Here is a 24,444-nt window from a genome sequence, read left to right on the forward strand (position 1 = left end):
CATTCTTTATCATAAGGTCCTTCAGAATTGTCCTTGATCATTGTATTGCAAATAATAGCTAAGTCTATCATAGTCGATAATTTCAGAATATTGCTGCTACTATGTACATGTTTTCCTGTTTCTGCTTATTTCACTCTGCATCAGTTCATGTCTTTCTAGCTCCTTCTGAAATCATCCTGTGGATCATTCCTTAACAGCACAATAGCATTCAATCACCATCATATGACACGATTTGTTCTGTCATTCTCTAATTGATGGACATCCCTTTAACTTCTAATTCTTTGCCACCACAAAAAGAGCAGCCATAAATATTGTTGGACAAATTGGTACTTTCTCCTCACTTTTTTTTTAATCTCTCTGGAATACAGACCTAGTTGTGATATTACTGGATCAAAGGGTATGCATTGTTTTAAAGCCCTTTGGGCATAATTCCAAGTTGCCTTCCAGAATGGTTGGATCAATTCACAACTCCACCAGCAATGAATTAATGTCCCAACTTTGCCACATCTCCTCCGACATTGACCATTTTCCTTTACCATCATATTGGCCAATCTGGTAGGTGTGGGGGGGTACCTAGGAGTTGTTTTTATTTAAATTTCTCTAATCAAGAGGGATGTAGAACATTTTCCATGTAATTATAGAAGCTTTGATTTCTTCATCTGAAGTCTGCTTATAATATATCCTCTGACCATTTGTCAATTGGAGAATGACTTGTATTTTTACAGATTTGACTTAGTTCTTTATGTATTTGAGAAATGAGCCCTTTATCAGGGAAATTTGTTATAAAACATTTTTATCATTTTGTTTTTTCCCTTCTAGTCTTGGTTACATTGGTTTTGTTTGTGCGAAACCTTTTTAAATGAATATAATCAAAATAATTTATTTTATATCTTGTAATGTTCTCTGTCTCTTGTTTGGTCATAAATTCTTCCCTTCTCCATAGATCTGAGAGGCAAACTATTCTATGTTCTCCTAATTTACTAATAATATCTCTTTATGTTTAAATCATGTACCCATTTTGACCTTATCTTGTGTGTGAGGGTGTGAGATATTGATCTACATCTAATTTTTGCCATACTCCTTTCTGAGGTCATTTACCCCTACTCTATTCCATTGATCCATCCTTTTATTTCTTAGACAGGACCAAGTTTATTTTTTGATGATTACTTCTTTATAGTACAGTTTAAGATCTGGTACAACTAGGCCAACATTCTTCAATTTTTTTTTCATTGGTTCTGATATTCTTGACCTTTTGTTCTTCCAGATGAATTTTTGTTATTATTTTTTCTAGTTCTATAAAATAGCTTTTTGGTAGTTTGATTGGCACAGCACTGAATAAGAAATTCATTTAGGTAGGATTGTCATTTTTATAATATAAACTCAGCCTATCTTTGGAAAATGAATGTTTTTCCAAATGTCTAGATCTAACTTTATTTGTGTGAAAAGTGTTTTGTAATTGTGTTCATATAATTCCTGTGTCTGTCTTAGCAAGTAGATTCCCAAGTATTTTATATTGTCTAGAGTGATTTTAAATAGTTTCTCTAACTTTTACTGCTAGGCTTTGTTGAAACTAGGTAGAAATGTTGATGATTTATGTGAGTGTTTGGTATCCTGTAACTTTGATAAAGTTATTAATTATTTCAAATAGTTTCTAATTTTTCCACAGGAGAACCTCCTCACTTTGTGTCCTTGTTGGATCTTTGATTTCAGTCATTTTGAGATACTATTTTAAGATTGGTTTGGGAGGATTCTTGCAGTATTACTACTCTATTACTAATCCATCATCTTGGCTCTGCCCCCAAGGTAAAGGTTTAAAAAAATAAAATAAGCTTAGAAACACCAGTTATGTTTATTGATTGACAGATTGATCAAATTGGTCTCTCTTTCCTTGAACTGTGAGATCCATCCAATTAAGGGAATCATGACTTTTGAGTTTGAAGGGTCCTTCCAACTCATCTGGTCCACTCCTTATTCCCATTTTTGCAGATGACAAAACTGAGTCTAAGAAAAATATAGTGAAATGGCCATGGCCACATAGAGAGTAATTGATTAAGCCTGGATTGGAACCCAGATTTAATGATTCTATATCTCATACTTTTTTATTGTGTCAGACTACCCAAGGTGTGCTTGATAGGCATCTTTTAACCAATGGAAAAGTGAGGATTTCATTCAGAATTGGCATTTCCCTCCCCGCCCATGTTCTTTGACATGGGAAACTTGAAGGCAAGTTATAATTTTAAAAATATTTCAATAAAAATTTATTAAGATTCACCTATATGCCAGGTACTGTGCTTAGTAGTATTGAATTTATTTCAACAAACATCTATACCAAGTATTTCGCTTAAACCTGGGAATAAAGAGACTAAAATGAAGCCGTTCCAACACTCACAAAACTTACATTTTTAAAAAAGTTTTTATTTTAAATCCCTGACCTTCCATCTTAGAATATGCCATGGATTGGTTCTAAGGCAGAAGAGCAGTAAAGACTAGGCAATGAGGGTTAGGTGACTTGAAGGACATGCAAATATATATATATATATATATATATATATATATATATATACACACACACACACACACACATATATATATATACATACATACATACACACATGTAGAGCTATGGAGTTATTCATCTATTTTCATATCTATCTTTATATCCTTATTATTGGTTCATTTCAATAATGTAAAACTCTTTAAGACTTAATTTGGGGTTTTCTTGGCAAAGATAATGACATGATTTTCCATTCATTTCTCCAGCTCATTTTATGGATGAAGAAACTGAGGCAACCCAGATTAAGTGACATACTCAGGGTCACATAGCTAGAAAGTATCTGAGGTCTTGTATAATGAATGCATGGAGCTGGGAAGTGGAATATTTTATATAGTTAACAGGAGGTTGGTTTAATTATAATAAAAAAGTATGAAACTAGATGAAAAAATGTAATTGGTACCCAGATTATAGAGCTCTCCAAATACTAGGCTGAGTATTTGTGTATTTTATCTTAGAGGAAATGGATAGCAATTGAAGATTCTGGAGTCTTCTCTAGAAGATCTAGAAAGAGGCATGAGATCAGAATCAGAGAAACCAATTAGAAGGGTATTTCAATAGTCAATATATGGTGAAAAAATGAACTAAGGTAGAGATCATAGAGTAGAAAAATGGAGAGAGATATACAGATGTGGGAATAGAATTGACAGGACTCAGAAACCAAGTAGATGTAGGATATGAGAGAAAGGAAAGAGGAGGGAGGATTTAAGTTTGGGAGACCAAGTGATTTTGCCAAATGAAACCGGTATGTTTGGAAAATAAAGATTGATCTTCTTTGGAAACATTGAGTTTGAGGTATTTATGAGATAAGCAACTGGAAATATATAGCATATGATTTGTAATAAAAATATTAACCAGCAAATTACTTTATACATGGTATTTCACTGGAATCTTCACCCTCACCCACTAGCCCTGGGAGGTAAGGTCTACTATTATTCCCATTTTACACTTGAGGAAACAGAACTGGAGTTCAGAAGAATGATAAAGACTGCGTAAGCAGATTTGATAATTATCTTCCATTTTCTAATGTAGAGATGTTAATTGAACCCATGGGGACTAATAAGAACTAAAATTCCACTCTTCTGTGTTAATATGATCAGCAACGCTCTGGGAACAGTTTGGGGTGACCAATTTAAAAATTCTTGGTAACTTAATTTGTTACAATCTGTGCTTTCCTTTGTCTGGCTAATTTTGAAAGTAGCTAACTTTGATGGTGTGGAGGAGGTGGTGCCAAATGATTAGCAACCTTTCCAAAAGGAGTGGAGGAAGTGGAGACCTTTATATTTTATGTACAATAATGTCTGCCTACATCAAGGACTTCCTGTACAGGATATCCCCTAAGGGTCAGTCTGTCAATAATATGTCTTTGGATTTACTCAGTATCCTCCCTATAAAACACATGGTTTGCTTTTGTTACTACCTTTAAGGAAGCAAATAATGGGAGTGTGGAGGGAGATTGGAATTGATTGTCAAGACAAAGGATAATAATAGATCATACTCTTTTTTTTTTTTTCAACCCTTACCTTCCATCTTGGCGTGAATACTCTGTATTGGCTCCAAGGCAGAAGAGTGGTAAGGGCTAGGCAATGGGGGGGCAAGTGACTTGCCCAGGGTCACACAGCTGGGAGTCTGTGTGTCTGAGGCCAGATTTGAACCTAGGACCTCCCATCTCTAGGCCTAACTCTCAATCCACTGAGCTACCCAGCTGCTAGATCATACTCTTAATTTCCTTTATCCTTTGAACTTTTAGTAAGTTCTAGTTGCCCAGTAGGCATCATAATTACTGTCCTGGAGGATGTCAGAATTTGATCAGTCAGCCCCTATCTAGTCTGAACAAGGATGTTCTCAGCAATGGGACCATATTTATTCTCTTACAAACACTTTATTAAAATGAGCAAATAATAATAATAATAATAATACACAGCATGTATATAACAGTTACCAGTTTGCCCAGTGCTCTGGTATATTCTATTACAATAAAATCTCACAATGACCCACTGAGGAAAATCGCCCATTGTCCAAATGGCGATATTAAGGTTAGGAGAGGTGGCTTGCCAATGGGTTGATAGTTTGCAAGTGTTGATGGTGGTAAGTATTCCCATTACTTTCTGACTCCAAGTCCATGTTGAACAGTCACAAATTCTCTGTTTGTTTCTAGTTTTTTTGGCAGACAACATGTATCAGAGGTAAGTCTTATATTCTGTTTTTCTTGGCTCGAAGGCCAATCCGCACTCCCCTGGGCCACTCTGCTTATATAATCTTTATATTGAGCCTATATTGGCTTCTTTGAAATTTCACTCATTGCTCCTCTGTGGCTGACAAAATAGCTAAAGTCCTTTTTCCACGTGACAACTCATTGAATACTTGAGGACAGCTACAATTCCATCCCCCCCCCCCCAGGGTCTTCTTTTCTTCAAGATGATCACTCTAAAAGGGAGCTAGAGTTGAAAGGGATCTCAGAGATTATTTAGTCCAAGCATCTTGTTTTGCAGATGAGGAAACAGAGACCCAAACATGTTAAGTGACTTTCCCAAAGTCTCATAAGGCAGTGATAATCAGGGGCAAGATTTGAATTTATGTCCTCTCACTTCAAAGCTAAAGTGGTTCCATTGCAGTGAAAAAGAGGTCTGAGTCCTGGTTCTGTTGCTCAATACTGTTGCAATGTGGAGCAGGTCACTCAGGGCTTCCACCTGGGATTTTGTTTCTTAATGTGTAAATTGAAGGGCTTGGTCTACCTGATCTGTTCCAACCCTTCTAGGACTGATACCCTACCCATTCTTCTGTGAATCTTGTTCTTTCCCCCTTTCTTTGAATTACGATGAAATTTTAGGAGAAATGGTCCATGCTTTGGACATTTTTGGGCAACTGATAGTCAGTTATCATCATCATCATCATCATCTCCTCTTCCTCCTCCTCCTCCTCCTCCTTCTTCTTCTCCTCCTCCTCTTCTTCCTTCTCCTCCTCCTCCTCTCCTCCTCCTCCTATTGTTGTTGCTGTTTTCCTCCTTCTCCTCCTCTTCCTCCTCCTCCTCTTTCTCCTCCTTTTCTTCCTCCTCCTCCTCCTCCTCCTCCTCCTCCTGTTGTTGTTGTTCTCCTCCTCTTCCTCCTCATCTTTCTCCTCCTTCTCCTCCTCCTCCTTCTCTTCCTTCTAATCCACCTCTTTCTCCTCCTCCCTCTCCTCCTCCTAATTTCCAAGTGTTTCCCCATAATTCATATTTATGGCTCTTTGGTAGGTCAATCAATATCAATCTCAATTTAGGAAAGACCAGCATGAGGCAGAAACATGGGCAACTTGCCCTGGTTTCACCTTATGAGTCATAAGAAAGCTGGCTAGACTGATAGCTCATATTAAGATTACAGATCTAGAATGAGAAGGGACCTTAGGAGTTATTTCTACCAACCACCTCATTTGCCAGATGAAGAAACTGAGGCCTAGAGAACTGAGTTGACACCCCAAAGCAGTAACTATCAGAAATGGAATTTGAACTTAGGTCTTTAGATTTGGAACTAAGCATACTTTCCTCTGTAACACACTGCCTCCTACAGATATCAAATAGAATAATGTATATCAAATGCTGGACAAGCTTTTCGGTATCAAGTAGATGTTAACTATTGTTGATGTTATTGCTACTAAATATATTACCTCCAACCTTACCTCACTCATCTCCCCACTGACTCCCAACCACACACATTCATCTTCTAGGCTTCAACTCTAAAATAGATTCTATTTCTCTGAACCTTTCACTTAGGCAAATCAGGGTACAGAAGTCCTAGAAGTAAATGTTACCCCTCAATTTTGCCTTTATAAGCTGTGGGCCTTGGGCAAGATATCACATCTTTTGTTGGCGTTGGCGGGAGAGAAGTCAGCTAACAATCCTGGGTCTCTGTTTCTTATCTGTAAAACGAGTCTCTCTCAGAACCATATCCTGTGATGCAGGTTGAGATTTAAATCTAGAAGCTCTAGTTTAGAGCTCATAACGTCACTGAATTCTCATTTTGCAGATGAAGAAACTGAGACACAGGAATTTAGGTGAGTTTCCTGAGGTCCCATAGTTCATATATCTTTCTACTATGGTTCTGAGGTGAAGTTTGGCCACAGATCCACTCTAATGGCTAACTTAGCATAATGCCTGGCACATAATAGGTACTTAATACATGTTCGTTCATTGATTAATACCATCCATTTCTCCTTGGTATCCATTTGAAGGCTAGACTTTCCTTTGTGCTCTTTCTCCTCTGCTCCAGCTGACCCCAAAAGGTTACTTTCCTTCAGACCCAAGGACATGCTGCACAGTCATATCCCAGAATACACTGAGCTCCTTCCAGTTACCACAGAATGAGGTTCATAGATTTCCAGTTACAAGAGAGGAAAGAAGCATCTTGGGGGCCATCAGAGCTGGAAATGGCTTGGCTCAATCGATGTGGCATTAATTTCCGTAGACTATTTTAATGTGATTTTGTTGCCACATTTTGAGGTTTTTAGTAGTGTTGTATTTTAAAAGATTATGTTGTCCTTCTGCAGGGAGGCATAGGAAGAAGAAAGGATCATTTTTCCATGCTCTCTCTTTGAGTGGAAGGAATTCAGAGAGATCCCAATCCACTGCAACAGCATGCCTGTGGGAGCCAGAACTGCTTTCTAGTTAAGAGTATTGCTTCTCTACACTCTGTATTCTGGGAGAAGCATATCATTTTCCTGGTTCATACCCATGTAGTACGAACACTCATGATTCTAAAGGCTCTGCCCAATGACCCAAATTCTCCTTCTTCTTCTTCTTTTTTGTTATTTGGTTGGTTGGTTCATTGGTTGGTTGGTTTGGTACCAAAGGCTCTCCTCAATGATCCAAATGCTTTTTTTTTTTTTGATTGGTTGGTTGGTTGGTTTGGTACAAAAGGCTCTCCCCAATGATCCCAAATTTTTTTTGGTTAGTTGGTTGGTTTGGTAGCAAAGGCTCTCCCCAATGATCCAAATTCTTTTTTTTTTTTTTATTAGTTGGATGGTTGGTTTGGTACCAAAGGCTCTCCTCAATGATCCAAATGCTTTTTTTTTTTGATTGGTTGGTTGGTTGGTTTGTTACAAAAGGCTCTCCCCAATGATCCCAATTTTTTTTTTTGGTTAGTTGGTTGGTTTGGTAGCAAAGGCTCTCCCCAATGATCCAAATTCTTTTTTTTTTATTAGTTGGATGGTTGGTTTGGTACCAAAGGCTCTCCTCAATGATCCAAATGCTTTTTTTTTTTGATTGGTTGGTTGGTTGGTTTGTTACAAAAGGCTCTCCCCAATGATCCCAATTTTTTTTTTTGGTTAGTTGGTTGGTTTGGTAGCAAAGGCTCTCCCCAATGATCCAAATTCTTTTTTTTTATTAGTTGGATGGTTGGTTTGGTACCAAAGGCTCTCCTCAATGATCCAAATGCTTTTTTTTTTTTTTGTTTGGTTGGTCGGTTGGTTTGTTACAAAAGGCTCTCCCCAATGATCCCAATTTTTTTTTTGGTTAGTTGGTTGGTTTGGTAGCAAAGGCTCTCCCCAATGATCCAAATTCTTTTTTTTTTATTAGTTGGATGGTTGGTTTGGTACCAAAGGCTCTCCTCAATGATCCAAATGCTTTTTTTTGGTTGTTTGTTTGTTTGTTTGTTTGGTTTGGTTTGGTAAATATCATGAGAAGGTCAACTAGGGAACTTGTCAACAATTAGGAGCAGTAATGAGGTAGGGATCCTACATGGAAACCTTCTACACCATTTGGGTGTATCTTGTAGGAGAACATAACCATAGTAGTTCTTATCACCATCTAGAGGACAGAGCTAAAAGAATGAATATTAATAATTCATGTTCACTGCCTGGTCAAAAGAGCTCATCCTAAGTATAGTATGTCAATGGAATTAAAGTTAGAAGGGACCCTTGGGAATGAATAAATAAATGACATTTATTAAACTTGCTATGTGTCATGAACTGTATTAAGTACTAGGGATCCAAATTTATTAGTGCAACAGCCCCTGATTTCAATAATCTTTTATTATAATAATGATAACAATATTTATGGAACATTTAAAGGTTGGCAAAGTGTCTTACATAAGTTAACTCATTTGGTAACAACCTTGGGAGGGAGATATTATTATTATTATTATTATTATTATTATTATTATTCTCATAGCCATTTTATAGATGTTGAAATTGAGGCACAAAGGCTGCAGGTTTGGATGAGATCCTGAGCAAGTCACACATCTGAATTCAAACATGTCTTCCTGACTCTAAATCCTGTTTTCTATCCAATATGCCACATAGTTCCCAATTCTAATAGAGAAAACAACAATGAGAGGGAAGTAATAGCCAGGGAATAGGGTTAGAGGTCTCAGAAATGGTAAGTGGAAGACTAGAGTAATCCACTAACACACTATTTCCAGGTGTGGTAGTCTTAATGGTAATTTGAATAGAAAACACTAGTCCAGGGTTCTCCTTTGAGAAATGAAGCTCAGGGATGATTACCAACTCTTAAAGATAATAAGAAAGAGCTGGAATTCGAACCCAGTTCTTTATATTCCAAAGGTAGGATTCTTTCCATAATTCCCTACTGCCTCCTTTCTCAATGATCATTTTTATCCACCCCCCCCCCATGCAAGTATTAGTATGCAGAAACCTAGCCTCATTTTTTATAACTGAAGCTTTTAATCTTTAAATAGCATAGATCAAAATATATTATACTACATTTGGATGCCTTTTCATTGTGGGTTGGACTCTTTCCAGCCTTCTCTCTCCTTCTCCTGTTCCTATGGTCTCCTTCCCATTGCCAAGACTAAGAAAGTGACCTTTTGAGGGTGAGGAAAAAAAGGGGGTGGGGTGGGGAATTTTCATTTCAATTTTTATTACTCAGAGTCATAGATTCAGCTCATAGATTGTCCCAACTGGAAGACACTTTGAAGACTGGCTCCAACTTTCTTCATTTTAGGAATGTTGGGCCTCAGAAGAGGCGAAGGTTGTAAGTGACACTCAGAATTCAAAGCCAAGTCCTCTGCCTCTGAGTTCAGTGTTTTGTTTTGTTTGGGGCACAGGGGGATGCATGTTGGGGGTCATGGATTTACTCTTCTCTCTAGTTTTAGCGCCTGATTGGGACTTCAGATGAGGGGTGGTTAGCCCTGTTTGGTCTAGCCTTGTGTCCCCTGGATTCCTATACTGTCCTCCACCTCCCTTTGGATCTTTGAGGTTCCCAGTGCTGCATCCTTAGGGTCCTCTGTGGGGCCTCAGGAAAGAGCTTTAAAGACTTCAGGCTTGGACTCTCCTTGTCTTAGCACCCCTGCATGCTGCTGCCATGCTTTCAGCTTTCCCTCCCTTGGAATTTTCTAGCACTTGGGGAGTTCTGACCTTGGACTTCCCTCCACCCTACTCATACTACTTCTAGACACAGACCCTTATAAACTTTGTATGTCCCACTTCGGGCCTCTTTGGGAACTGTAGACACTGGCTTTGCTGGACTGGCTTTTTTCCTACAGTCCTTGAGCTGCAGGCTCGCCTTTTGGTTAAGTTCTTGGGTGGGAGGGAAAGGGAAGAAGTCTCTCTTTGTTGCTACTTTTTCACTGGCCATGTTGATCATTATTCAATCTAGTGCTACCTTCAGGGTTTTGCTCCAGTATATGTGGGAGTAGAATGATCTGCCTGCAGTTCAGACACCTGTTTTGGCAGACTCCCAAACAATGAATCTTAAAGCCTCTTAGCCGAATCTTTGGACATCTTTAACTTGAGTAGTGAAATAAGAAAGCCTCTCATTTCCCAGGCCAGAAGAAGTGTGGGGACATATTTATATGTATGTGAGTGGATGCCTAACCCATGCATTCTAGGGGATGGCCACTGGGGAAATCTTCCCTGCCCTGCCCATTTGGATATTGACCATTTCATAGTGAGATTGAGCCTGGAGGGAGGAACAGGGAGGGGCCTTTAAGGAAGATGGACAAAAATGCCAGGGTGCTGGACATCTTGTGGTCAAGGAGGACCCTTTCCAAGGGGGTATATGTGAAAAAAAAAGTTTCTTCCAGAAAGTCTTCTGATATCTCCTTGGGGGATGAACCTCTATCCCCCTACGAGCTTCTCAATAGTTAAACCAGCAGAGTAAAGGTTAGGACAGTTTCTGCCATGCTAAAAAGGAAGCACCAAAAAGCTGGCCAATTCAAGTAACTCATTTAGTAAAGGCAACCTAGCAAATACTTCTCAGGTCTTCACGGCCCCCTTCTGCTTCTCTGATGGTGGTGGTGGAGTCATGGAAAATGGGACATAGGGTGCTCAGAATCTCAGATTTTAGATTATCTCCAGACTTAACTTAGCCATTCGTATTCTAAATGTGAAAATCCATTTACAATGATAAATGAGCGGACATATTACCAGAGGAACTGAATCGTATCAAACTTGATGTTCTTGCTATAAACAAAATTAGGAGACAGAAGGAACTTGCACCTAAATGGGAAGATGGCTCACAGGCTCCCCTTGGACAAGCAAATGAAGGAATTGATTTTTTTTGCATGTGTCCAAAGGCAATAAGAAATATAATTTCATGGGACATTTGGTCATCCTGTATGGCAGTACTCATGATAAATACTTGTTAAAACAAAACAAACAAACATATATACACTGTGAAAATCATTGTAGTTTTTGTGCCAAAATCTAGTGTGGAGGACGAAGAAGAAAAGAAATTCCACCAAAAAATCTATAAAAGTTTACAAATTAAATTCATTAATACTCGACAACATCAATGCAAAAGAAGGGATGGATAAGATTATTTTTTAAAACTTTGGAAAATTCAATTCAGGAGGAAGTAACGAGAGAGACAAAGTGTTACAGACCAAAAAGAATACTCATAGCTATACATCATGAGCACTCTCTGAGACAAGAGTATGAAGGTTTGGGATATGGTGAGGGCTGACACAAAATGAAATTGGTTCTATTTGTAAAAGACTTATTGACTGGTTCTTGCCCTTCCCATTGATTCCTGTCTACGTACTTCTATAAGTATGTCATAAGGCATTCCATCAATGAGCTAGGGAATCTTTATTTTCTCTTGATATCAAGAGGAGATATACCAAAAGGTTATATTGATCTGAGTCATTCCAGAACTAGCTCTCTGTGTACAATCAGACCACTGAGTGGTTAGAGCAAAGATCAGGATTACTATAAAACCAGAAAAAAAAATTAAAATGAGAAAAAAGTTATTTCAAGTGATATATCTCTGACCTGACCTATTTAAATAAGTCATTGATGTTGGAAACAGGAAATGGATGTTAGAAAGGACATCAACATCAATTAGAGCAAGTAACAACATTCACACAAGAGTTTATTCAATGCAAATTCATTTCCGTAGTGAAAAGACCCCCTAAAAAAATGAGCTTCTAGATTGCTTTAGTCAATAGTTGCTTGTTTTACTTTCCAAGTGGAGACTTGGAATGAAGATCAATACTTGATTATATTATAAAACTTCACACAGAATCACTTCATAAAAACAGCAAGAATCTATAAGGAGAAACGAATTTAGAAAGTGTTGTGAGAAACTTAATTAAAGAAAGTTACTTTGAAATGATCTAAGAATGAAGCTAGAAGAATGACAATAATCAAAAGATAGAAAAGATCTGCTAAGATTTTTATCAGAGGGTGGACACACAAATGCTTTTTACAGCTAAGGACAATAAAGCCAGCCCATTTGGATTTTAACATCACAGTCCTAGATATGTCTACAGGGGAGATAGAAATGGTACTGAAGAAAATGAAATGGGGGAAATAGTCGGATTAGACAAGACGTACACAGAGGCAGTAGCTAACTTATTGTTGCAGGAGAGAGTCAGGTATGGATGAGTTATGATCTCTGCCACCATATGGTAAGTCCATATCAATCAGATTCTAGATACACTGGATTATTTTGAGTAAATTTATTTAGCCCATGCTTTGTTTTATTTAATAGTTTTAAAATAGAAGAAAGAATAATGGTTTGACTTCTTTAAAGGAAGCAGATGGTAAAATGGAGGGATGAGAGAAATGAGCCTTGAGTAAATGAGGTAGGAACAGCCTGGGATAAATACAGAATCATTGAATCTTAGAATAAGAAGGGGTCCTAGAGGCCATACAGTTCTAAGCAACAACAGGCTCATCCTCATTCCTTTTCCCACCCATAGCCTCTTGTTTTCATGGCACATTCATTTAATAATATACACCTCTCCTTCCTCTACCCATTGTGTGGTAAATTAAAAAGAAAAAGAAATTTCAACAGAGGCAGCTAACACACTGATGTCATCTGATAGTATAATTAAAATTCCATATCCAGAGTCCTCTGCCTCTGAAATGAAGGGAGGAAATTGTATATTCTCAGCTCATCACCAGTTCCAAGATTGGTCTTTATGTCTACACACCATTTATCCCCCTTACCATTTACATTGTTATAGTTGTACTGGGCCTGAAGTCAGGAAGACCTGAGTTCAAATTCCAACCTCAAGCCACTCACTAGCTGTGTGACTCTGGCCAAGTCACTTAACCTCTGTTTGCCTTAATTCACTGGACAAGGAAATAGTAAACTACTCCATAGGGAATCAGTCACCAAGAGTTGGACATGACTGAACAACTAAACAAGAAGCATTATCTATATTATTTTCTGAGTTTTGTTTACTTCTCTCCACATCAATTTGGGTGTCTTTTCATATTTCTCTGACTTTATACCTACCATTTCTTGTAGATCAGTGATATGATAATAACAATAATAGCTAACATTTGTAGAGTGCTCTGATTTAAATGTTATACATTCATATATACTATCTTCACTATTATACCTTTCTGTCTTTATCTCTCTTCATCAATATTATTATATTATGACTTCATATATATTATCCCATAATAACTCTGTGAAGTAGGGAGTTTTATTATTCCCATTTTGCAGTTGAGAAAATAGAGGCAGACAGAGACTTAGTGATTTGTTCAGGGCTACACAAATAGAAAGTGTTTAAGGCAGGATTTGGACTGTCACTCTATCCACTGTCCCACCCAGTTGCTTTTACAAATTATTACTCATATATCATAGTTTGCTTATCCATTTCTCAGTCAGTGGTCTGCTCATCCTTCTAAGAGGTCAGTTCAAAGTAATTCTGAGGATAGAGAAGACATCATTCAAAAGATGGAAAAGATCTGGAAAGGTTTTTTTTTTTTTGTGGGGGAGGAGAAGGGGTAAAAATTCTTCTTGCCACTAAGGACAATGAAACTAGCACATTTGGACTTTAACACTGCAATTGTGGACATGCCCACGAAGAAGGTAGAAAGAGAATAAAATGGGGAAAGTGGTTGGAATAGAGCAAATGAATGCAGAATTTTGGAAATCTTGATAGAAAAAGAATAAGAGAAATTTACAGTCAGTTAGGGACATTTGGTGATTGGAGTGAGAAAAGCAGGTATTGAAGAGGTAAGGAGCACCTGTGATCTAAATATAGCTGATTGTGAGCAAGAACAGATGGAACCAGAAGTTAAGGAATGATCCTGTAGGTGGGAGAAAAATCAACAAGCAAATATTTGGAGGAGCCCAGCTCAGCACAGAAAGTGTTGTGACTGTTTAGGGGAGTTGTTTTTTGTTTTAAGAGCATAGATGAGCCTATTCAAACATGTTTGTAGATGCTCTCTAAGCAGTGGAAACAAACTGGAAGCAATCTAAGTGTCCAATAACAGGAGGAATGTTTACATATACCATGGCAGCCAAAGTAATCAGACAGCTATGGAGCATTAAGTATTTTCAGGCACTACAGCTTTACATGTTAATTGCTAGCAAGACAAAGACAAAAGAGAAATAGCCCTTGCCCTCAAGAAGCTTGTATTCTAATTCTAATGAGGGAAAGAATATATATGTATACATACACATAACACGCACACACACACACACACACACACACACACACATATACAGCAACATGGTGCCAAAGTGTACCTGGAATCAGGAAAACCTGAGTTCAAATGTGACCTCAAATATGGCACACTAGCTGTGTGACCCTAGGCAAGTCACTTAACCTCTGTTTATCCCAGTTTCCTCATCTGTCAAATGGAGATAACAATAGCAATGTCCTAGATATGATTTGATTAGGGCAGAGGGGATGAACATTCCCTCATGTACAGAAGCTATGCATCTCTTAATGAGCCAGAGGCAGTGAGGTGGTCTAGTAGGCAGAGTGCTGATGAGCCTGGATTCAGAAAGACCTAAGCTCAAGTCTGGCCTCAAATGACTCTGAGAAAAATCACTTTCTGATTTCTTGCCTCAGTTTCCTCAACTCTAAAATGAGGATAATAAGAGCATCTACCTCCCAGCATTGTTGAGAAGATTAAGTGAGTCAAATTGCAAAATGCTAAGTACAGTGCTTGGCACAAAGTAGGCACTATAGAAAGGCTTATTCCCTGCCCCTACGTCTTTTGGTGGGCTAGGGGAAATTATAATGCTCCTTTAATGATTCCAACCTTTACATAGAAGCAAAAACTCATTTTTAAAAAAAGTATAAACATTCTATCAGTGAAACAGTAGGTCAGGGAGACATAGAATACACTGGTCTTTTTTCTTAGCTACCATATGGTGATAGATATATTTAATACAATACATATTATGTTACATATTATATAACATAATGATAATATGTTATATTATGGGTATACATATACATAACAATACACTAAGTAACATAAGAAGACATAGTATTTGTTATAAATTATGGTAAATATGCTAATCTAAGAGAAACATATTTTCACATTAACTACATCCACAAATCTAACTCTCACAATCTTCTTTCTCCTCTCCTTCTTGTTCCTCCCCGTTCCCCTCCCAAGAAGTTGGAACCCAAGATTATGTGAGTTTTTTCTGATGGTCAGATTACATGATAGCTCATATTGAGAATATTATCCAATAACACCCCCAGATCTTTTAGACAAACTCCTATCTAATCATAACTTCCTTTATGTGAAGTTGATTTATTTTTTACCAAAAGATAAGGCTTTCCATTTATTCCCATTGGATTCCAATCCATTTGATTCCATCTAGTACACTCGCTAACAATATCTTTTTTTGGATCATGACTCTATTGTCCTGTGTTTCAGTTGTTCCTTCCAGTTGTGTCATCTGAATATTTGCTAAGTATGAGATCTATGCGTTTATCTAAATCCTTGATTAAAATGTGAAACAGCACAAAGCTGAGAAGAGATTCCCAGGGTGTTCCACTGGAAACTTATCACATTGAAAATTGAATCATTAATAACTATTCTCTGGGTCTGGCCATTTAACCAGTTCTGAACATATCTATGTGCTATCATTTAGTCCACATCTCTATGTTGTCTATAAGAATAGCATGAGAGAAGACCTTGGCGAGTGTTTGATAAAATGGAAGCAAACTATACTTAGAGCTTTCCTTGATCTACATGTCAGAAAAGGAAATGATTTTTCTAGTAAGATATTTCTGGCAGTCACACAAAACTTCTAAGTGAAGTAGAAAGGGATATGTTTAGGGGGCAAGAACTGTACCAACCTTTCAGTTTCATCTCAGCTGGCCAACTCCAGAATGGAGCCTGATGATACTATGATTTCTCCGACCTGATCCGAAACGTGGTTGTGGATTGTTTGAGGTATGTGGTTCTAAAGAGATTTACTTTGAGTCTTCTCTCTGACTTTGGGGCAGGAGAATGGGCCAATTTCTGCAGGCCTCTGATAGTGAAGTAACATTATACCTAAGAAGATAAATGCAGAGAACTGCTCAGAGAGAGAGAACAAACTGTTGAGACATCAGAAGTGGGTGAAATATTTTTCAATTAAGGATCCATGCCTGACCAAAGCAGGAAAAGTCTTCTGGCATAGTCCATGGAAGGAAGAATGAAGTTCAACAGATCATTAAATGGGGCAGATCCAAGATGGGAGATAAGTTACACTGACCCATTATTCTCTAAACAATTTTGATATAACACCTCAAAATGAATTCTGGAGCAGCATAACCCGCAAAAAGACAGATTGAAACAATTTTTCAGCCCCAAACAACTTAGAAGCCTGGCATAAAAGATCTATTGTGCCAGGATGGAAATGGAGCACAAAGAAACACTCCAAGGCAGGCCTTACCACAGCAACAGATGTTGGGAGTGCCTGAATCATCAGCCAAGGCTCCTGGAGCTTTCAGCCACAAATCATAAGGGGATTCTGTAGAAAGTAAGTAAGGGATAGAGTAAATTTCATGGATTAACTTTAAAAGGAAAAGAGGAGAATTTGAATACAAGCCTGGGGGGGTGGAGATTCTGGGGTTTGACTGTTTTAATTGTCACTCTGGAAGGAGGATCTTTGCTCTAGCAACTTTCCCTTAGCAATCTTAATATTGTGGAAAGATTAGTTATTCCTTGGTTTGAGAGTTTGCCTTGGGGTACACTGCTTTTCCCCTGAAGTACAGAGGCCATCTGCCTGTGATCTATTTGTTAGAAATCCACTTGGCTAAGGTAATCCCAAGAGTTTATCACCTGGGATTCTGCGTTACCTAGTGAAGCCAACCCCAGGCTTTAGTTAAGGGTTCAAATACATCTGTGAGTTCTTCCTCTTTATCCTTTTGATAACCCATATTAATTAGGTTAGTTTATAGAGAGATAGCTGTTTTTTTCTGGGTATTAGAGATAAGGAGTTTAGAGTAGCTTGAGTTCTAAAGCTAAAAAGGGTGCTTGTTGTTGCTCACACACCAGAGCACTGGCCAGAAGAGTTATTCAGAATATCTCTCTTTACAGCATACTACCTTGGAAAAACTGAAAGCAGAGTGATCTCCAGAGCTAGCTCTGAAGGCAACTACACAGAAAACCTGAAGCTTGGAATAGTGTGTCTTTCATCCAGTTACAGAGACCAACTTTAACAGGTATTTTTTTTTTTTGCATTAAAAGAAAAGAAAAAGGCTGGGAAATAAGAAAACAACAATAAAAACCAACAACAAAAAAAGTTATTTTGGTGACAGAGAAGAACAAAATATAAACTTAGAAGACAAGGAAGACAATACTGCTACATTCAAAGCCCCTCCCCCCCATATGAATTGCTCTCAATCCCAAAAAAGAATTAATGGAAGAGCTCAAAAAGCATTATAAAAAATCAAGTAAGTGAGGTAGAAGAAAAATTGGGGGAACATGAGAGTGCTACAGGAAAATCATGAAAAAGAGTCACTAGCTTGGTAAAGAAGGCACAAAAATATCTGAAGAAATTAATGCCTTGAAAAATAGAATAGATCAATTGGTAAAAAAAAAAAGGCACAAAAATCCACTGAAGAGAGGAGCTTTTTGAAAAGCAGGATTGACTAAATAAAAGAAAGATATTCAAAAATGTACTAAAGATAAGAACTTCTTAAAAGATGGAATTGGCCATATGGAAAAAAGAAGTACAAAAATTCATTGAGGAAAAGAACTCTTTAAAAAGTATAATTGACCAAATGGAAAAGGAAGTTCAAAAAATCACTCAAAAAAGCATGCTTTAAAAATTTGAAGTGGGAAAACGGAAACTAATGATTCCAAGAGACACCATGAAACAATCAAAGTCAAAAGAATGAAAAAAAAATAGAAGAAACTATGAAATATCTTATTGGAACAACAAATTCAGGAGAAGTCAATCATCTAAGAATTATTGGACTACTTGAAATTTATGAACAAAATCAAGAAATTATCAAGGAAAACTGCTCTGATATTCTAGAAATAGAGGGTAAAACAGAAATTGAAAGAATCCATTTACCTCCGAAAAGATATTCCAAAAGGATAACTCCCAGGAATATTGGAGCCAAATTCCAGAACTACAAGCTTAAGGAGAAAATATTGCCTGCAGACAAAAAAGAAACAATCTCAATATTGTGGAGCCACAATTAGAATAACAAAAGATTTAGCAGCTTTTATGTTAAAGGATCAGAGGGGCTGGAAAAGAATATTCTAAAGGGCAAAGGATCTAAGACTTCAACCAAGAATTACTTACCCAGAAAAACTGAGCATAATCATTCAGGGGGGAAATGGCTATTTAATGGAATGGAGGACTTTGATGAAAAAAATAGAGCTAACTGAAAATTTTGTCTTTCAAAAACAAAATCAAGAAAGCTACTGTATAAATGGAGATTTTGAGCCTTTGGACTTCATCCCCCAGAAGTCCCTTAGTATTTCCCAAAATTCCCTTTTCCTGCCCTGTTTTGTGTGGTTGTATTTAAGTGGCTGTCACTCCTCCCTCTTCAGCTCTTGGACCTGCAACCTGGTAAAGATAAACAGGAAAGAGAAATCAAAAGATTTTCAGTAAGATTAAACTGTTTACATTGTTACATGAGAAGATGATTCTTGTGAGTCCCAAGAATTTTATCTTTATTAGGGTAGTTAGGAGCATGCATAGACAGAGGGCAAGGATGTAAGATGAATATGATAGGATGTTATGAAAAAAAATTAAGGCATGAGAAAGAAGAATGCATTGGGAGAAGGGGGAAGGGAAAAGCAAAGTGGGCTATATTATAGAGGCAGGAAAGAACATTTACAGATGAAAGGTAGAGAGGGGAACATGGGAATCTCACTTTCATTGGAAATGGCTCAATGAGGGCAGAACATGAACAATCAATTTGATATGGAAATCTATTTTACTCTACAGGAAAGTAGGAAGGGAAGGGGATAAAAGGAAAAGGAGAAATCTGATAGAAAAGAGAGCAAATTGGAGGAGGCAGAGGTCAGAAACTAAACAGGGGGAAATAGGATGAGGAGTAATACACAGTAATCATGTTGCAAAAATTTTTATAACAAGTCTCTAATAAAGGCATCAGTTCTCAAATACATAAAACATGAATCAAAATGTATAAGAATACAAGTCATTTCCCAATTGATAAGTGGTCAAAAGATATGAACAGGCAGTTCTCCAACAAAGTAATTAAAGCTCTCTAGTCATGTTAAGTAGTAGTGGTAGTCTCTCGGTGACCGAGAATGACGATTGTCTTTGTGCATTATCATCTATTGTTGTACCCTCATGTGGCTTTGGAGTCCAAAGGCTGAGGCGCACAATTTGTGGCACATGGGGCCTGGGACGCCAGTTGTTACAGGAGGTGCGGCTGTGGCCTGGTGTCGGCGTTCCCGCCAGCAGCGGCAAGACGTCAACGTCGCTCATCTTCAAAGGTGGTGGCGGCCTGGTGAATGTGGGTTTGCCAGCTGCTTGTTAGAGGCAGCAAGTTCTAGTTGCTTTGGTGTCATGCCAGCCCACTTCAAGTTGGACTTTAGCGGATCCTTGAATCTTTTCTTTGGTCAGCCTTGTTTCCTGAGTCCAGCTGACAGTTCACCGTAGAATACCTGTCTTGGTATTCGCTGTGGGTCCATGCGGATGATGTGTCCAGACCATTGTAACTGGGTTTTGAGGACCAGGACTTCGATGCTGGTGGAGTTGGCTCTGTCGAGGACTTCCTGGTTGGTGATTCGGTCCTGCCATCGGATCCTCATGACTGACCGGAGGGAGCATTGGTGGAATTGCTCCAGCTGTTTCATGTGCTTCCGGTACAGTGTCCATGTTTCACAACCGTACAGGAGCGAGCTGAGGACCACTGCGTTGTACACTTTGAGCTTCGTCGCAGTGCTTACACCGCTGTGTTGGAGGACTGTGGAGCGTAGCCGCCAGAGTGCCTGGCTGGCCTTTTGGATCCTGGCATTGATCTCTAAGTCATATTAAAAAATGCTCTAAATCACTATCAGAGAAATGCAAATTAATACAACTCTGAGTTATCACCCCACACTTATCAGATTAGCTATTATGACAAAAAAAAATGACAAATCTTGGAGGGGATGTGGAAAAATTAAGACACCAAAGCACTATTGGGGGAACTGTGAGCTGATTCAACCACTTGAGAGAATTATTTGGACCTCTGCCCAGAGGACTATCAAACAGTACATACTAGGTTTGTATCCCAAAGAGATAGAAAACAAAAAAGGGAAGGACCTGTATGTATAGACATTTTTAAAGCAGTTTTTTTTTCTATGAGGGCAAAGAATTGGAAAGTGAGGGGATACTCTTCAATTGGGAATGGTTGTATAAGATATAGGATATGACTGTAATGGAATTCTATTGTTCTGTAAGAAATGGCAAGCAGGAGGAGCTCAGAAAAACCTGAAAAGAGTCACATTAACTGAAGTAGAGTGAAATGAGCAGAACCAGAAGAATATTGTACATAGTGATAGCAATACTGTACAATGAGCAACTATGAATATCATCTATTCTCAGCAATATGATACAAAACAATCCCAAAAGACTTGATAAAAAATGCCATCTGTGTCCAGAGAAAGAACTGATAGAGTCTGAATCCAGACCAAGGTAAACTTTTTTCACTTTCTTTCTTAAATTTCTGTTTGTTTCCTTCCACAAAAAGATTAATATGGAAAAATGTTTTGTATGATTGAATATGTAACACCTACATGAGGTTGCTTACCATCTCACAGAATGTGGAGTGGGAGGGAGGAGAGAGAGTGAGAGAATTTGAGATTCAAAATTCTTCTTAAAATGTTTGCATCATTTTACCTATAATTAGGGAAAAAAACCTAAATTAAACTTAAATACGAGATCAGTAAAATACTACAAGAGATGGCTAGGCAAAAGTGGAGGAATATATTTAGAAATGAATATGCCATAGTAATAAATGGCATCAGATAAAAATTGCTTTGAAAAAGAAAAAATAAAGGCACATAGCTGTAAGATCTCAAGCAAATCATTTTTCTTGATGTCATTTTCTCCTGTGTAAAATGAAAAGGTTGGATTAGATGATCTCCAATTCTCTTCTATAGAAAGATGAATCCTGTAATCCTATAAGAATCACAAGTGGTAATGAACTTTCCTTTTTTTTTTTCAATTTGAAGTTGTCCCCTCACAAGCATAGCCACCTCTTTTGCCTTCTGCCTAGTGGGGCTATTTAACCTTGGATTCTCTTATGGCTCTGTTTCTCTGCTTTTGTTATTGCTCTGTGTATAACTATTATCCTTTATTGCTCCTCTCTTTCTTGGCTAACCACCTTGAGAAGGCTCTCTTATACTATAACCCCATTTCCACTCTTCTGATTCTTTATTTAATCATTTGTAATCCCATTTTTTGACAGACATTGCCCTCTCTAATGATCTCTGAGTTGTCAAGCCTGATGGCTTATTCTCAGGCTTCTTGGACTCTTTGCAGACTTTAACACTATTGCTGACCTTCTCTTCTTGGATCCTCTCTCTTCCCTACATCTGTGTCACATCCCTTTCTTTTGGTTCTCCTCCTACTTATTGGACCCTTTCTTCCCACTCTCCCTTGAGATATCGTCATGTTAAACCCAATAAATCTATGTCTCCCAGAGTTGTTGTGAGGAGCAAATGATCCCCCTGGCTCTGTCTTGGGGCCTCTTCCCTTTTCCCTTTATATTATCTTTTTTTGGTGATCTCATCAGCTCCCATGATTTTAATGATCATTTCTATGCATATGATTCCAAGAGCCAAACAATAATAATACCAACAACAGTGATAGTATTTATATAAAGTTTTAGAGATTTGCAAAGAACATTACAAATATTTTGTTTGGGCCTCACAACAACTAATCAAAGTAGACAACATTATTATTCCCATGTTTTAGATGAGAAAACTGAGGGAGAGGTTAAGTGACTTATCCAGAGTCACATAGTAGTAAATGTCTGAAGTTGGATTTGAACTCAAATCTTTGAAGTCTAAGTCCAGATCTGTATTCACTGAGTCACCCATCTAACCCTCTTCTCTTTTGTCAGCTACAGAGCCACATCACCAGCTGCTTTTTAGACATCTGACTAGATATTCCAGATTTCTTAAAACTCAACATGTCCATATAGAACATTGCCCTCTCTAATGATCTCTGAGTTGTCAAGCCTGATGGCTTATTCTCAAGCTTCTTGGACTCTTTGCAGACTTTGACACTATTGCTGACCTTCTCTTCTTGGATCCTCTCTCTTCCCTACATCTGTGTCACATCCCTTTCTTTCCCCCAAATCACTCCCTGTCCCTGTTTTCTACTATCATGAAGGGTATTCTCCCAGTCACCACAACCTTTGTTTCATACTTGATTCCTCATTCTCACCCCACATATCATTGCCAAACTGTACAATGTCTACATTCACAATGGTGCTCATATCCATCCTCTTCTCTCTTCACACACCACTCCCCTAGTTCAGTCCCTCAATTCTCATCATCTGGATTATTGTTATTGCCTTTTCTTTGTGTGCCTTGCTTCAAACCTCTCTCCATTCCAATCCATCCTTCACTTAGTGGCCAAAGAGAGTTTCCCAACGCATAGGTTTGACCATGTCATTCTCCTACTTAATAAACTCCAATGGCTTCCTACTAGGACTAGGACCCCATATCACCTCCTTTGTCTGGAAAGTTCTTCTCAACCTTGGTTCTCCCTACCTTTCCAGTCCTTCCCACTTTACTCTGCTCTATGGACTCTTTGACCCACTGACATTGACTTTCTTGTTGCTCCTCTCGTGTTATAGTCTGTCTCCCAACCCCACGACCTTCCACTGGACATGCTCCAAGACTTTCTCCTCACCACTGCCTCTTTGCTTCCTCGGTTTCTTTCAAGAGTCTTCTTTAATCATAGTCCTTCCCTTTGGCATGACTTCCCATTTACTCTGGTTTATGGAATAATCTCATGTTCATCTCCCCCAATAGAATGTGAGCTTCTTGAAGGCAGAGATCTTGTTTTTGCTTTCTCTTGCCTTCCACCTGAGACTCAATACTGTATATTGATTCCAAGGCAGAAGAGTGGTAATGGCTGGGCAATGGGGCTTAAATAACTTGCCCAGGGCCACACTTGGTCCTTCTTTGTAGTCCCAGTGCTCAGGAAAGTATCTGGAACACCATATACACTTCATAAATGCTTGTCGATTGATGAGGTTGTTCTCGAGTCTCAGAGGATGTCAGAACTCCTCATTCTTTCCGCAAAGGGCACGGGAACAGAAGGTGGAAGCGTAATTGTAGACCAGAGTTGTTTCATCATTGTTAGTGCAAGAATTAGGCCACTTGCAGGGAGAACAAGAACATGATGTGGGTATAGTTCAGCTCTGTCGAGGAAGGAAGTTTGTCTGCTAAAGTAAGAAGAAATAAATAGAAGTAACACCTCCCCCTAGTGGTGAGGGGAGAAACCCCACTGAAGCTGATGGAGATGGTTAACTTTGGATGAATATACTTTGCCTCATACTCATCATCAAGCCGAGACATGGCTCAAGCAAGGACTCTTCAACAATCCAGTATGGGAGTCCTTAAGGAGAGTAGCTCTCTAGGCAGAAACGTCAGTTAGTCCACAGGAGGGACGGCTAGTTCCATGGAAGATTGGACCAAGGATTATTATCTACACTCAGGACCATATGGCTGGTGGGGACCCAGAAGAGTAATTTTCTTTTTCCCAATGGGAAAGTTTCCTCTACTGATGGTAATGCCAGTTTCTCCCAAAGCTCTGTCCTGAGCTCTCTTCTCTCCTCCTTCTAAATTATTCCCCTTGGTGAGCTCATCAGTTTCCATGGTTTCCATTATCATCTCTATGCAGATGACTTTCAGATCTAACCTCTCTACTGCTCCTAGTCTTATATCTCCAATAGTTTTCTAGGCTTTTCTAACTAAATGTGCCATAGATATCTTAAACCCAACATGTGCAAAGTGGAACTCATTATTGCTCCCCAAACATCTCCTTTTACTAGCCTCCCTACTACCTCCCACACCCTGGGCACACAACTCATAGGTCAACCTCAGCTTCTCACTCTTTCATTCCCCATAGTCAATCAAGTCAATCAAGTCAGTCTTCTCATTTCTAATTTCTTTGTTCTGACACTGCCAACATCCTGGCATAGGTCCTCATCACCTCACACCTGGATAATTGCAATAACTGCTGGTGGGTCTGCCTGCCTCAGTCTCTCCCTGCTCTA

The 24,444-nt window shown here is 38.5% G+C and overlaps 1 long non-coding RNA gene across 2 annotated transcripts; it reads right to left on the bottom strand.

Annotated features, from left to right (window-relative positions):
- Positions 1 to 15,288: 15,288 nt before the first annotated feature.
- Positions 15,289 to 24,040, bottom strand: LOC103096232 (uncharacterized). Of its 2 annotated transcripts, XR_008913920.1 has the most exons (4): positions 23,724 to 24,040; positions 18,261 to 18,761; positions 16,632 to 16,709; positions 15,289 to 16,249 (listed from the first exon to the last, which is right to left on the bottom strand). It is a non-coding gene; the product is annotated as an uncharacterized LOC103096232 (long non-coding RNA). The 2 variants fall into 2 exon arrangements; XR_008913919.1 differs by having other exon boundaries at positions 18,261 to 24,040.
- Positions 24,041 to 24,444: the final 404 nt, after the last annotated feature.

The sequence above is a fragment of the Monodelphis domestica genome, chromosome 8 (genome assembly GCF_027887165.1).
Source record: "Monodelphis domestica isolate mMonDom1 chromosome 8, mMonDom1.pri, whole genome shotgun sequence".
Classification (NCBI taxonomy): domain Eukaryota; kingdom Metazoa; phylum Chordata; class Mammalia; order Didelphimorphia; family Didelphidae; genus Monodelphis; species Monodelphis domestica.